Here is a 13,402-nt window from a genome sequence, read left to right as displayed (position 1 = left end):
CTGGGGTATTTCCTCTAATTCTAGTCTCATTGTTTAGGCCTGCTGGTAAGCCTGCTCTCCCTGACACATCTGGCCCATACCTCTGATGTCTGTTGTACACACCCTGGAGCCAGAACATGACCTAAGGCGCAAAGAAGCCAGAGGCATCCAGTGCATCTGGAAAGCGCCTGCTGTAACTTCAGGGATGCGCTGGGGAGTAGCGGTGGGTGCAGCACCCACCCCATGTGCTAGGACGGTGTCTGACAGTTCTTTCTGGCATACCACTCACTGGGTGCCTTGTGAGATGATTTGATTTAGCACAAAGAGAAGACTAGGCACCAAGGAATCTGGAGTCTCACAATAGGAAAGGTGTTTCCTATTAAGCCGTCTCTCTCTTCATTTTTTCCGCCCTGAACTGGGGATTGGAATTGATCTCAGAGGCACTCTACTACTGAGCTACACCCCATCCCTTTTTCTTTTACTTTCAAACTTCTTATATTTATTATTTATTTGTGGTGCTGGGGATTGAACCCAGAGGCACTCTACCACTGAGCTACATCCCCATCATCCCCTTTTAAATTTTATTTTGAGGCATGGTCTTGCAAAATTGCTCAGGCTGGTCTCAAATGGGTGATCCTCCTGCCTCAGCCTCCGTAGTAGTTGGAATTACAGTTGTGCACCACTGTACCCAGTTGAACCTTCTCCTTGAGGGTGCCCTCCTGCCTCTCCAGCACCCTCAGGCTGCCCTCGCTCCCCAGAGCAGGTGCCCCAACCACAGGGGCCTTTCACTTCCTCAAACTTACCAGACTGAATTCCTTATGATGGGTCCATGAGAAGTCTCAGCAAACTGCATGCAGCAAGGCCCGGGTAGTACTTGCTCTTCTCCCTTTGAACTGAAAAGATAGCAGTCCTCCATTCAGCATGTGCCACTGGCAAGAGTAACTGTAATAATTTAGTAACATTATAACAGTAACAGTTGTGCCCAAGGCTCTGGGTTCAATCCCCAACACCAAAACAAAATAAAATTAATGATTTAATCACGTTATGTTTATCTTTGTAATTTCCTCCCATGTATGACCAGTGTTATTGACTTTTTATTATAGAAGTAATATAAATTAGGACTGGGGGTGTGGCTTATCAGTATAGTGTTTGCCTAGCATTCACAAAGCCCTAGGTCTCATCCCTAGTACCACCAAAAAATAAAAAATAAAAAGTTTCCTTCAAAATAAATTAATAGGGGCTATGGATGTGGCTCAGAAAGTAGAGTACTTTCCTAGCATGCATGAGGCCCCAGGTTTGATCCCCAGCACCACAAAAATGGTTTTCCCTACCCTTCCACATTTCCCTCATTTTACAAGGGCATGGGCAAAGGGCACCTTGCACAAGATTTACAACTGTGAGCTTTTTGTATCTCAATGGCCTGTGGTGTTTTCTTTAAGATTTAGCATTTCTCTTTCTCTATCCTAACTCACTATGTCATGTCTATCACCTCAAGCATTTATCATTTCTTTGTGTTGGGAAAATTCAGAATTCTCTCTGCTAGCAGCCAGGCACCATGATACCACCTGTAATACCACCAATTCTGGAGGCCCAGGCAGGAGGATTGCAAGTAGGAGGCCAGCCTGGAAAACTTGGCAAGACCCTGTCTCAAAATAATAAATGAAAAAAGGCTGGTGATGTAGGTCAGTGGTGAAGAATATCTGGGTTCAATTCCCAGTAAAACACACACACACACACACACACACAAACACACACACACACACATTCTCTTTATTAGCTATTTTGAAATATACAATTATTTTCAACCATAGTTGACCTCCTGTGCTATAGAACATTAGAAGTTATTCTTCCTATGCAGCTGTACTCCTGTGCCCATTCACCATCTTCCTTCCATCTCTGCCTCCCTATCCCTTCCTAGCTTCTTATAAACACTATTGGACTCTACTCATATGAGATCAACTTTTTTTTAGCTTCCATATAAATGAGAACATATGGTTTTTGTGTTCCAGTGCCTGACTCATGTCACAGAACATAATATCCACATTGCCACAAAGAACAAGATTTGATTCTTTTTTATGGCTGAGTAATATTCCATTGTGCATATAGACCATTTTTTTCTATCCCCCCCCATCTATCAGTGGACAACTAGATTGATTCCCTATCTTGGCTATCGTGAATAGTGCTGCAGTAAATGCAAGAGTTCAGTTATCTCTTTGACATACTGATTCCCATTCTTTTGGATATACACCCAGTAGTGGGATTGCTAGATCATATGGCAGTTCTATTTCTGGTTTTTTGAGGAACCTCCATACTGTTCTCCACAGTGGCTGTACTAATTTACATTCCCACCAACAGTGTATGAAAGTTCTTTCTTTGCATCCTCTGCTGGCTGCTCTTCTAAGCATTTTGCATGTATAATTCAATTAATCCTCATCACAACCATATGGGTTAAGTACTATTTAAGGTAGGTACTATTATAAGGTCCATTTTGCTTCTGAGAAAACAGGCACAGGGAGTTAAGTAACTTGCCTAGAATTGTATAGTTAGGCTGGGCGAGGTGGCACATGCCTGTAATCCCAGTGACTCAGGAGGCTGAGGCGGGAGGATCACAAGTTCAAAGCCAGCCTCAGCAAGTCAGCAAGACCCTGTCTCAAATAAGTCAATAAAAAAATAGGCTGGGGATGTGGCTTTGTGTGGTTAAGCTCCCATGGGTTCAATCCCCAGTATCCCTCCCCACCATTCCCTCCCTAAAAAATGTCCGAGTTGCAGGTAGTCTTATTCCTGTGTGTGTGTGGGTGGGGGGGGGGGGGATGCAGGGGATTGAACCAGGGCCTCTTGCATGCTTGGCAAGCACTATACCAAAGAGCCACATCTCAATCACAGTATTAAACTGCTTCTCACAAATATTACTGTTTCTCACAAATATGACCCCCCTCCCCCCAAAAAAAGGTTCTGAGCACTGTGACAGTGGCCCATGTCTGAAATCCCGACAGCTCTGGTGGCTGAGACAGGAGAACTGTGAGTTCAAAGCCAGCCTCAGCAATTTAGTGAAGCCCTCAGCAACTTATCGAGGCCCTGTCTTAAAATACAAAATAAAAAAAGAGCAGGGGATGTGGCTTAGTGCACAAGTTCCCTTGGATTCAACTCCTGGTACAAAAAAAAAAAAAAAAAAAAAAAGTGAAGGTGATATTTGAATAACTGAAGGTAGAGAGAAAGTGGCCTAAAATGTTCTTTTTATCTGTCTCCCTGAATCTGCACAATTTGGTTGGCATATTTTCTCCTGAAGCTCCAGAATTAATATGTCCCCTTTTTCTTCACGACAGTCCTTTAGATATTGGATGGCAGGGAGCGGATTAGCTCTCCTGATCTTCCCTGCTCTGGATTAAATATTGCCAGTTCCTTCCACTTATTCTCTGTTGCATGTCCTTGGCATCTTCTCCCAAGCAGAGGGCTTCTTTCCTCCTTTTTCTTTTTTTCTTCAGCAGAACCTAGAAAGTTGTTTTTGTTACCCTCGCATTCTTCTTTCAAGTGTCCCACGGTTCATTCTGGGTGCAGGTAGATGACTGTGGTTGGGGTGACTGAGGAGAAGACAACTAGGTGATGAAGTCAAGGGGGGAGGCAAACACCGGGAGTGTAGCTCAGTAGTAGAGCATTCGCCTGTCGTGTGTGAAGCCCTGGGTTTAATGCCAACCCTGGACCAGCCTTAAGGTCCTTTATCAAGAGGGTATTTCTGGAAGCTCTGGCCCTGGGGGAAAAAAAGGAGTGGGGGGTGCAGTGGGATGACCTGCTGCTGCTCAGTCAAGAACCCCCTTGGGCCCAGCATCACAAGGGGCTGGGGGTTGGAGGTTCAAATTCTTTGCAGGCCAGAGATGGGAATTCTTTAGTGCACTTGGAGTTAATCAGGATAGACTAACCAAATTCACAGGAGCCTGGTGAGGAAGCCAGATCACAAATATATTAAATCACAACGGGAGAAGGAACAGCCGAGCAGCCTGGAACTCTTCTGTCAACCTGTCAGCACATTCTTTCCCCTGCGGGAACGGCCATACAGAGAGCCAAATTCTGGTTTGAAGGCTGGTATTCAGGGACTCAAGGCAAGGTGAGCAAGATGAATGATTTTGATAGCCAGATAGCCTGGATCCTTTCAGGTAGCCTCGGATCCTCGGATCCTCCGTCCTCATAGGAGAGTCCAGAAAGGTAACTTCCCATCCCTTTGATCGTGGTAGATAACGACTAAACAATTACTGAACCTTTGACTTCCTCCGGCTCCCTGGACCAGCCTTAAGGTCCTTATCAAGAGGGTATTTCTGGAAGGCTCTGGCCAGACCTCAGAGCTGCCTGTAACACTCAAGTAGATTTTCAGAGTTCCCATTAGTCTGGACAACGTAGGAGACAAGACAGACTCTCAAACTTGCTCTTCTGAGCTATCACATCATCTCTCTCTCTCTCTCTCTCTCTCTCTCTCTCCTCTGCATCTTATTTCTGCAGTTTATGTTAATACAATCGACCTGCCTTTTTTTTTTTTTTCATTGTCAAGTCTTGATTTGATTTCCAGGCTTTGCTCTTCCGGCTTCGTCCAGAGACACATCCTGTTCCATCCATAAGGACTTTTGCAGATCAGTAATCATAGACGTTGTGTGTGCATTCCACTAATATCTGACACTCTCCTCACATTTTGGAGGTGACTTACTGTGTATCCTGCAGTAACAATTCTTGCAACCGAGAGGCAGTTTCTTGGGATGTTGGATTCTGTTTCATTGTAGAACTGGCAGCATCACAGTTTTAAACTGTTGCTACTGTTATCACTCGCCTCTGACAGGTCTGAGAGATAAGGAGTGCCAGAGAGCAAGAAGGCAGGAAAGGAAGCCTAGGCATTAAGCCCAACAAACCACTGAGTTTGCTGCTTTGGGGAGCAGCAGGCTAAAGTTTGCTGTATTTTGTACACTGGTTATGCTTAACTAAAGAGTTAGCATTATTACTTTGGAGCACGCAGGACTTTTGTCAGCTTTAAAAAATGTACAGGGGCCAGGCATGGGGGTGTATGTCTGTAATTCCAGCTACTTGGAAGGCTGAGGCATGAGGATCACAAGTTCAAGGTCAGTGTGGACAAAACCTAGTGAAATCCTATCTCAAAAATTTAAAAAGAGTTAGGGAAGAAGTTTAGTTTTGGAACACTAGCCTAGCATTCGCGAGGCCCTGGATTTGATCATCAGCACTGGGAAAAAAAAAAAAAAAAGTTGCATATATACATGACCTCTCTTTCTACCCATATAGAGAACCTTGACTTAACTAAAATAAAAATAAAATGCATATGGAGAATCTGTGGCATGTGGAGCTAGTAAGGAAGGCCTCCTTGAGCCTCTTGAGAGGGAAGGTGGCCTGTGCCCTCAGAAGCAACATTTTCTCAGAATATCCTTGTTTCTAATGACCTTGACAGTTTTGAGTAATACTGGTCAGAAATATTATAGAGTCCCACCCATGTTGGAATTGGTCTCATACGTTTCTCATGATCACACTGGGGTTATGGGTTGTAATAAGGAAGACCACAGAAGTAAAATATCATTTGCATCACATATCAAGCATATATACTGTAAACATGGCTATCACCATGGATACCGACTTGGATTGCTATCTGAGGTAGTGTCTGTCAGGTTTCTCCACTCTGTGCTCTGGAAAGAAAGTCAGTGTGGATAGCCTAGATTTAAGGGGATGTGGAGTTATATTGTTCTTCCTTTATGGGAGAGTATCTACATAATTTACTTGGAATACTGCCATGTGGGAGATTTGGCTCTTCTGTCCCCGCCCCACCCCCCTTTTTTTAAGTCAGGCATGGTGGTGCAAGTCTGTAATCCCAGCTACTCAGGAAGCTAAGGTAGGAGGATGGCAAGGTTGAGGTCAACCTGGGCAACTTGGCAATACCCTATCTCAAAGTAAACTATGAAGGGCTATAGATATAGCTCAGTGGTAGATAACCTCTAGTACTATTTAAAAAAAAAAAGCGAATCCCCAGCATTTCAAATTTTTTTTCTTTTTATTTATATTAGTATGGATTCATGGATATTTATTTTGTGATCTGGGTTAAAATCCAATTTAATGTTGTCTTATTGTTTAACTTATTCCAGCTTTGCTCTTGGGAATGGAATTTTAATTTTTATTGGTGTGTTTGTATTGCTAGGGATGGAACCCAGGGCCTTGCATACTCTAAGCAAATGCTGTGCTCTTGAGCTACATCCCCAACCAAAAGCATATTTGGCTCCGCCCCCCCACCTTTCAGTGCTGAGAGTTGAACCCAGGACCTAGCGCATGTGAGGCAAGCGCTCAACCTGGAGCTACATCCCCAGTCCCCAAGGTATTTCTTACTTGGGTTCAAATTCCAGATTCCTGTTAGCCTGGTTCATAGCCCAGCTCCTCCTCTTGCTGGCTTGGCATGCCCTTGGGCAAGCTGCTTAACATCCTGAGCCTCAGCTTTCTCACCTGAAAAAGAGAGTTCCTATTGCCACCTTAAGGTTATTGGATATGAAGCACATAGTGTGCCCTCTGTGAACAAGGTTATTACTGTCATCCAGCCCTCTCTCCATCTGTGCCTCTCAGTCACACCACACTCCAGCCAAACACACCCTTGCCCAGTGTGCCCCCAGGAACTCACACATCTGCACATCCTCATTCCCTCCAATCCACTTAACTGCCCCTTCTCTGTGACACCACCCAAAAGCCAGAGTCCCCTCTCCCCCTTAACTGCCAGAGCACCCACTGCCCGACTCTTGCCTTACACCCTTCATCACCTTAGTCCTATGTCAAAGCTAGGTGCACGGACGTCCTTTCTAGATGCTCAGTCCTCACCTTTCTCTCCCACTTGCACATGCTGAACCTCTGGTAAGGGCCTGTGGGCTCCTTTGCACCTGTGGTAAGTTTTGACAAGACAAAGGAAGTAGAGGAAAAACTCTGAGTACTGACTGGGCCTAACTGTGTAGCCTGGAAGGGCAGAACTAAGAGATCGCGGCTGCCCCTTGGATCATTTATACTATTTTATCTGTATGTACTTATAAATTTTATGGTGGTAGAATATACATGACAAAAAATTTGCCATCTTTATTTTATCTTCTATTTGCTCCTGGGGATCAACCCAGAATCTTCTGTATCCTAGGCAAGCACTCTACCTCCCAGGGACACCCCCAGTCCCTCATTATAGATTTGATTTGCATTTTCTTAATGATTAACGGTGTTGAACATCTCTTCCTGTGCTTGTTGGCCAATTGAATGTCTTCTTGGGAGAAATGTCTATTCAAGTCCTTAACTTGTATTTTAATCAGGCTGGGTTTTTGTTTTATTATATTGTTTGTTGAGTTATAGTTCTTTTTTTCCTCCCCAGTACTGCGACTGAACCCAGGGGATACTTTACACTGAGCCACATCCTCAGCCCCTTTACTTTTTTTTATTTTGAGACAAAGACTTGCTAAGTTGTTGAGACAGCCTCAAACTTGGGCTTCTCCTACCTTAGCCTCCTGAGTAGCTGAAACACCACCTCACCTAGCGAATTGTAGTTCTTTATATAGCCTAGTTATCAGTCCTTTATCAGATATGATTGCAAAGACTTATTCCCATCTATGAATTGACCTTTCACTCTATTGATTATTCCATTTGAACAGAAGTTTTAAGTTTTGATGAAGTTCAGTTTAGCTTTTTCTTTTGTTATCTGTGCTTTTAGGGTTGTACTCAAGAAATCATTGCCAGCCAGGCACGGTGACACACACCTGTAATCACAGTGACTCTGGAGGCTGAGGTAGGAGGATCACAAGTTCATGGACAGACTGGGCAATTTAGTGAGACCCTATCTCAAAATAAAAAATAAAAGGGCTGAGGATGTGGCTCAGTGGTAGAGCACCCCTGGGTTCAATCTCCAGTACCAAAAAAAAAAAAAAAAGAAGGGCTGGGGATGTGGCTCAAGTGGTAGCGCACTCGCCTGGCATGCGTGCGGCCCGGGTTCGATCCTCAGCACCACATACCAACAAAGATGCTGTGTCCGCCGAGAACTAAAATAAAAAATAAATAAATAAATTCTCTCTTTCTCTCTCTCTCTCTCCCCCTCTCCTCTCTCTTAAAAAAAAAAGAAAAAGAAAGAAAGAAAAGAAATAATTGCCAAATGCAATGTCATAAGGCTTCTCTTATGTTTTCTTTTTTTTTTTTAAGAGAGTGAGAGAGAGAGAATTTTTTTTTTAATATTTATTTTTTAGTTTTTGGCGGACACAACATCTTTGTTTGTATGTGGTGCTGAGGATCGAACCCAGGCCGCACGCATGCCAGGCGGGCGTGCTACCGCTTGAGCCACATCCCCAGCCCTTATGTTTTCTTCTAAGAGCTTTATAGTTTTAGCTCTTATGTTTAGGTCTTTTATCTATTCTGAGTCAATTTTTTATATATAATGTAAGATAAGGGTACAGCTTCATTCTTTTGCATATGAATATAGTTTTCCCAGCATCATTTGTTGAAAAGAAATGTCCTTTCCCCAATGAATGGTCTTGGTACCCTATTGAAAATCATTTGCCCAAATTGCAAGTGTTTGTTTCTGGGGTCTCTATCATCTTTCATTGGTCTAGAGGCCTCTCTCTATGCCAATATCACGTTGTTCTGATTATGTAGCTTTATTTTGGGATCCCTTGAAATTCAGTATGGATTCTTTTATTTCTTTTATTTTATTAATATTTATTTTTTAGTTTTAGGTGGACACAATATCTTTATTTTATATTTATTGGTGCTGAGGATTGAACCCAGTGCCTCATGCATGCTAGGTGAGCGCTCTACCACTGAACCACAACCCCAGCCCTATCATTGGGATTTTGATAGTTTTTGATTACACTGAATCTGTAGACCACTGTGAGTAGTACTGACATCTCTATATGGTCTTCAAAGATCTTTCCAAGATCTTTCTACTTGTTTATGTCTTTTGTTTATTTGTTTTTTGCATTAATGAGAATGGAACTCTGGGACTCAACATGTTTAGAAAGCACTTTCCACAGAGCTACGTCCTCAGCCCCTTTCCCTTTGACCCCCCCCCTTTTTTTTTTCCTTTAATTATGATACAGGGTTTCATTAAGTTGCCAAGGCTGGCCGGGAACTTTGTGATCCCACTACCTCAGCCTTCTGAGTTGAGTCACAGGGATTACAGGTGTGCACCACCATGCCAGGTTTATTTATGTCTTCTTTAACTTCTTTCAGCGACGTGTTTTACAGTGTTCAATGAACAAGTCTTTCTCCTCCTTAAGTTTATTCCTAAGTATTTTGTTCTTAATGCTCAATTCCACTTTTTGAGGCTCCTGATAGAAAAGTTGAAGGAATATGAATAGGACAGCAAAATGGTAGTGGTTTTTTTCTTTGTTTGTTTGTTTGTTTTGTTTTGTTTTGTTTTTATTCTCTCACTGTGACCCAGGGACAGTACATAGTAGAGAGCAATCAGGCTATAGAATGATTAAAAGGCCTAAATGTGAAAAGCCAGGCAAGGTGGCGCATTCCTGTAGTCTCTGCTACTCTGGAGGCTGAGGCAGGAGGATTGTATGACCCTAGGCATTTGAAGCCAGCCTAACAAGGGTGTCTCTCTCTCTCTCTCTCTCTCTCTCTCTCTCTTTCTCCCCCTCCCTCTCTCTCTCTCTCTCCCCCTCCCTCTCTCTCTCTCTCTCCCCCTCCCTCTCTCTCTCTCTCTCTCCCCCTCCCTCTCTCTCTCTCTCTCTCTCTCTCACAGACACACACACACACACACACACACACACACACACACACGCCTCAGTTTTGAGGTGTTTTTTTTTTTCAATATTTATTTTTTAGTTCTCGGCGGACACAACATCTTTGTTGGTATGTGGTGCTGAGGATTGAACCCGGGCCGCACACATGCCAGGCGAGCGCGCTACCGCTTGAGCCACATCCCCTGCCCAGTTTTGAGGTTTAAGTCCCATATAAATGTGAGGTCCGCTTGCCAACTCACCCTCAATATGATCCAAGGAAAGTTTCATTTACTGGGATACAAATAGGAAAACCATTATTTTCCCTCAGGTAGGCCCTGCTAAGAGACTCAGCAAAGGCTCTTCATCACCCTAGGTCTAATCAAGACATCTCTAGAAAGCAATGCTGAGAACATACAGACACTTTTTTTTAAGGGTGGGGAGTGAACCAAGGGTGCTTTACACTGAGCCCTTTTAATTTTGTATTATGGGATTGAGTCTCACTAAATTGCTGAGAGCCTGGCTAAATTGCTCAGGCTGGTCTCGAACTTTCCATTCTCCTGCCTTGGCCTCCTGAGTGACTGGGATTACAGGCATGCATCACCACACTGGGCATGCTGACACTTTTGAAGACTTAAGCTAGAAGACCCCAGATCCTCAGTGACGTGAGGCTCTGAAATAGACCCAGTCCCCTATGAGTGAGTACAGAGGAAAGAGAACCAGCAATTTAACTCCCCCCCACCCCCCAGTCCTGCCAACCCTGTAACAATCTTGTGTTTCTGGCATAGATCAGTTTGAAGAGTTATGTTTGGAAAAAAAGGTGAGGAGACACAGTGTTACCAGTCCCACTCAGGCATTCCCCGAGCTCCATGATACATATGCAACATAGTCACACAGGCTCCCACACCCCATTCTCTATCACTCCAAATGTCTGCACAATTCAGAGCGCCTAACCAGGGTGGTGGTGGTGGGATGGTAGTACACACCTATAATCCCAGAGACCTGGGAGGCTAAGGCAGGAGGATTGAAATTTGAGGTCAGACTGGGCAACTTTGTGAGAATTAAAATTAAAAGGTCCAGGTGGGGCTGGGGTTGTGGCTCAGTGGTAGAGCACTTGCCAAGCATGTGTGAGGCACTTAGTTCTATCCTCAGCACCACATTTTAAAAAATAAACCAATAAATAAAGGTATTGTATCCATTTACAACTAAAATATTTTTAAAAAAAATGTCCAGGGATGTAACTCCATGGTAGAGTGCCCCTGGGTTTCAATCCCCAGTTTGGGGTGGGGGTGGGGATATAAAAAAAGGAGAAGTAGGGGAAGCAGAGACCTCCCCCTCCCTGCCTGTTGTTGTCTTATCCCAGCTGGAAGCCCCCTCTGTCACAGGGCCAGCTTACTTGTCTCACTCCAGCTGCTGCTCCTGCAAACCCCAGCCAACTCCCATTTCCATAGCAACTGAAATTCGTTTCCCATCCCTGTATTTTGACTTGGGAAAAGAAACCTGTAACAGGTTTTTGTGTTGTTTCTTCTCTTTTTCTTTTTCTCTCTTCTTTTTCTTTTGAGGTGCTGGAGATCAAACCTAGGGCCTTCCACAAGTTAGGCAAGTACTATGGCACTGAGTTCCATCCTTAACAAGTTGTTTGTTGTTGGTTTTTATTTGGGATTCCAGCTTTTTACCCACCCCCCCACACCCCCAATTTTGTGTGTGTGTGTTAAAATACACCTAATGTAAGTGGGGTGTGGCGGCTCACACCTATAATCCCAGTGGTTTGGGAGGCTGAGACAGGAGGATCCTGTTCAAAGCCAGCCTCAGCAATGGCAAGGCGCTAAGCAACTCAACTTGCTAGAAGATGGTTTATTTTCCAGGTGGTTGGCCAACCCCAAGGTAGTGAAACTTGTACCCTGTGAACAGACCTCACTGATGGTGGACACCCCCTGAGCTTGGCTGGTTACTGCCCTACACCCTAACCCTGAACCTCTAGGCAGTGGTGGAACTAAGAACATTGAGGTCAGAGCTTCTGGGACTATTAGAGAGTGTCCAGCACTCCAGGTAGAGGGAAGTAATGCTTGGAGATGTAAGTGTTCAGTGGTTTTCTCTGTGGTAGCAGATGCCCTTCCTGGCTGGGTGAGAAGCTCCAATAGAGCCAGCTGTTCAACCCATGTTCCCTAGCACTTAGGCCTAGCCCCAGATATCTGACACACTTTTCTGCCATCTCATAGATCATCTGATCAAAGGTATGCATTGACATTCCTGAAGACCCCTCCACAATCCCTCCTCCAGATTCATGGTAGGCTCCAGTCCAGATAGGGGCCAAAGCACTGGCCTGTGTTCATCAGGATCAGTCACAATCCACAACCCACACTTCATTGCAAGTTGACCTGACCCAACACAGGCCTTGCCTTTGCCTCTTCTGTCCAGTCACTTTGACCACCCCATGTGGGCTCCCTGCATCCAAGACATGCTCTATATACTAGAGAGAATATCAAGTACTATACTGAAATCTGATTTCTCTTGAGTTCTTGATGTTTTTGTGTATTGTGACCTGAAAGTTTTGGCCTGCAGAATGCATGAGTGAATGCCCTAACCTCCATGAGATGGTGGCTTCAGTGGCTCTTAAGATTTTAATGATGTCATCAGATTAGAGTTCCCATAATAGTACTAGTGCCCTTCTAGAAAAAGGAAGGGATGCTAAAGCTCTCTTAGCCATAGGAGGTCACAGGCAAGGTAGCGATTTTCTCAAGCCTGGAGGGAAAAACTCACTGGACATTAAATCTTGCACCATCTTTCTGGGGTTTCAAAATTCAGAACTGTGAGAGATGTATGCCTGTGGTTTCAGCTTTGCATTCTGTAGCAGTACATATGGCAGCCTTATTTGAGTGAGACAGAGTACAGAGTGCCCTGGGAGCAGGGTTAAAGCCTGAGACAATGATGTACATCTCCACAGAGGATCCAAATGGAATGAGTACTCACTCATGAATTCTGCACCACCTCAATATCCTAAACAGAAATTCCTTGGAACAATGTGGTTGGGTGTCCAGAAAGATCTATACTGGTGCCTCTCCCCGTATCTCCAACACTAGTTGTGATGTTGCCTTCCATGAACAATCAGATCTATGCTAGAAGGTGAAAATACTAAGTGAGGGACAATCATATGGAGTCAGAGAACCAATTCTAAATCCTGGCTCACATTACTTCCAGGAACCTCCTGTGACCTTACATCCCCTGAGTGATGGTGATGCTCATTGAGCACCAAGATTGCTGCACTCACAGGATTGTGATGGGCACCTGAGATAAGGCCCATTTCCTCCCCTGGTGTGATGAACTTGGTTGGGAATGTAGATCTCTCAGCTTATCCCTCCACCCTCAGGATGTTCCCTCTAGTTTTTCTACATCCCAGCCTCCTTTCTCCATGCCACACTTTTCCATCCATCCCCACTGTCCAGCATCACTCAGTATAGGAGAACGAAGTTGTCTTCAGAAACACTATTTCCAGGCTTACTTCTAGAAACCTGATTAATGTCAGAGGGGCCTGAAGGCTCAAAAGAAGGTCTCTATCCAACTGAGACAGGAGGGCTCAATGTTGTCAATAGGTACTTGATAAAAATTTGTGACCCTGGTTCTGATGGCATGGAACCTGGATCCTATGAAGAACCATGGAGTTTGATTGCACATGACAGACCACAAACAACTTCACTTCCAATCACTTTTGTGCA

Source organism: Spermophilus citellus (genome assembly GCF_964194105.1).
Source record: "Spermophilus citellus genome assembly, chromosome: 8".
Lineage (NCBI taxonomy): Eukaryota > Metazoa > Chordata > Mammalia > Rodentia > Sciuridae > Spermophilus > Spermophilus citellus.
The sequence above is the reverse complement of the archived record's forward strand: the minus strand, read 5'-3'. Positions refer to the sequence as shown.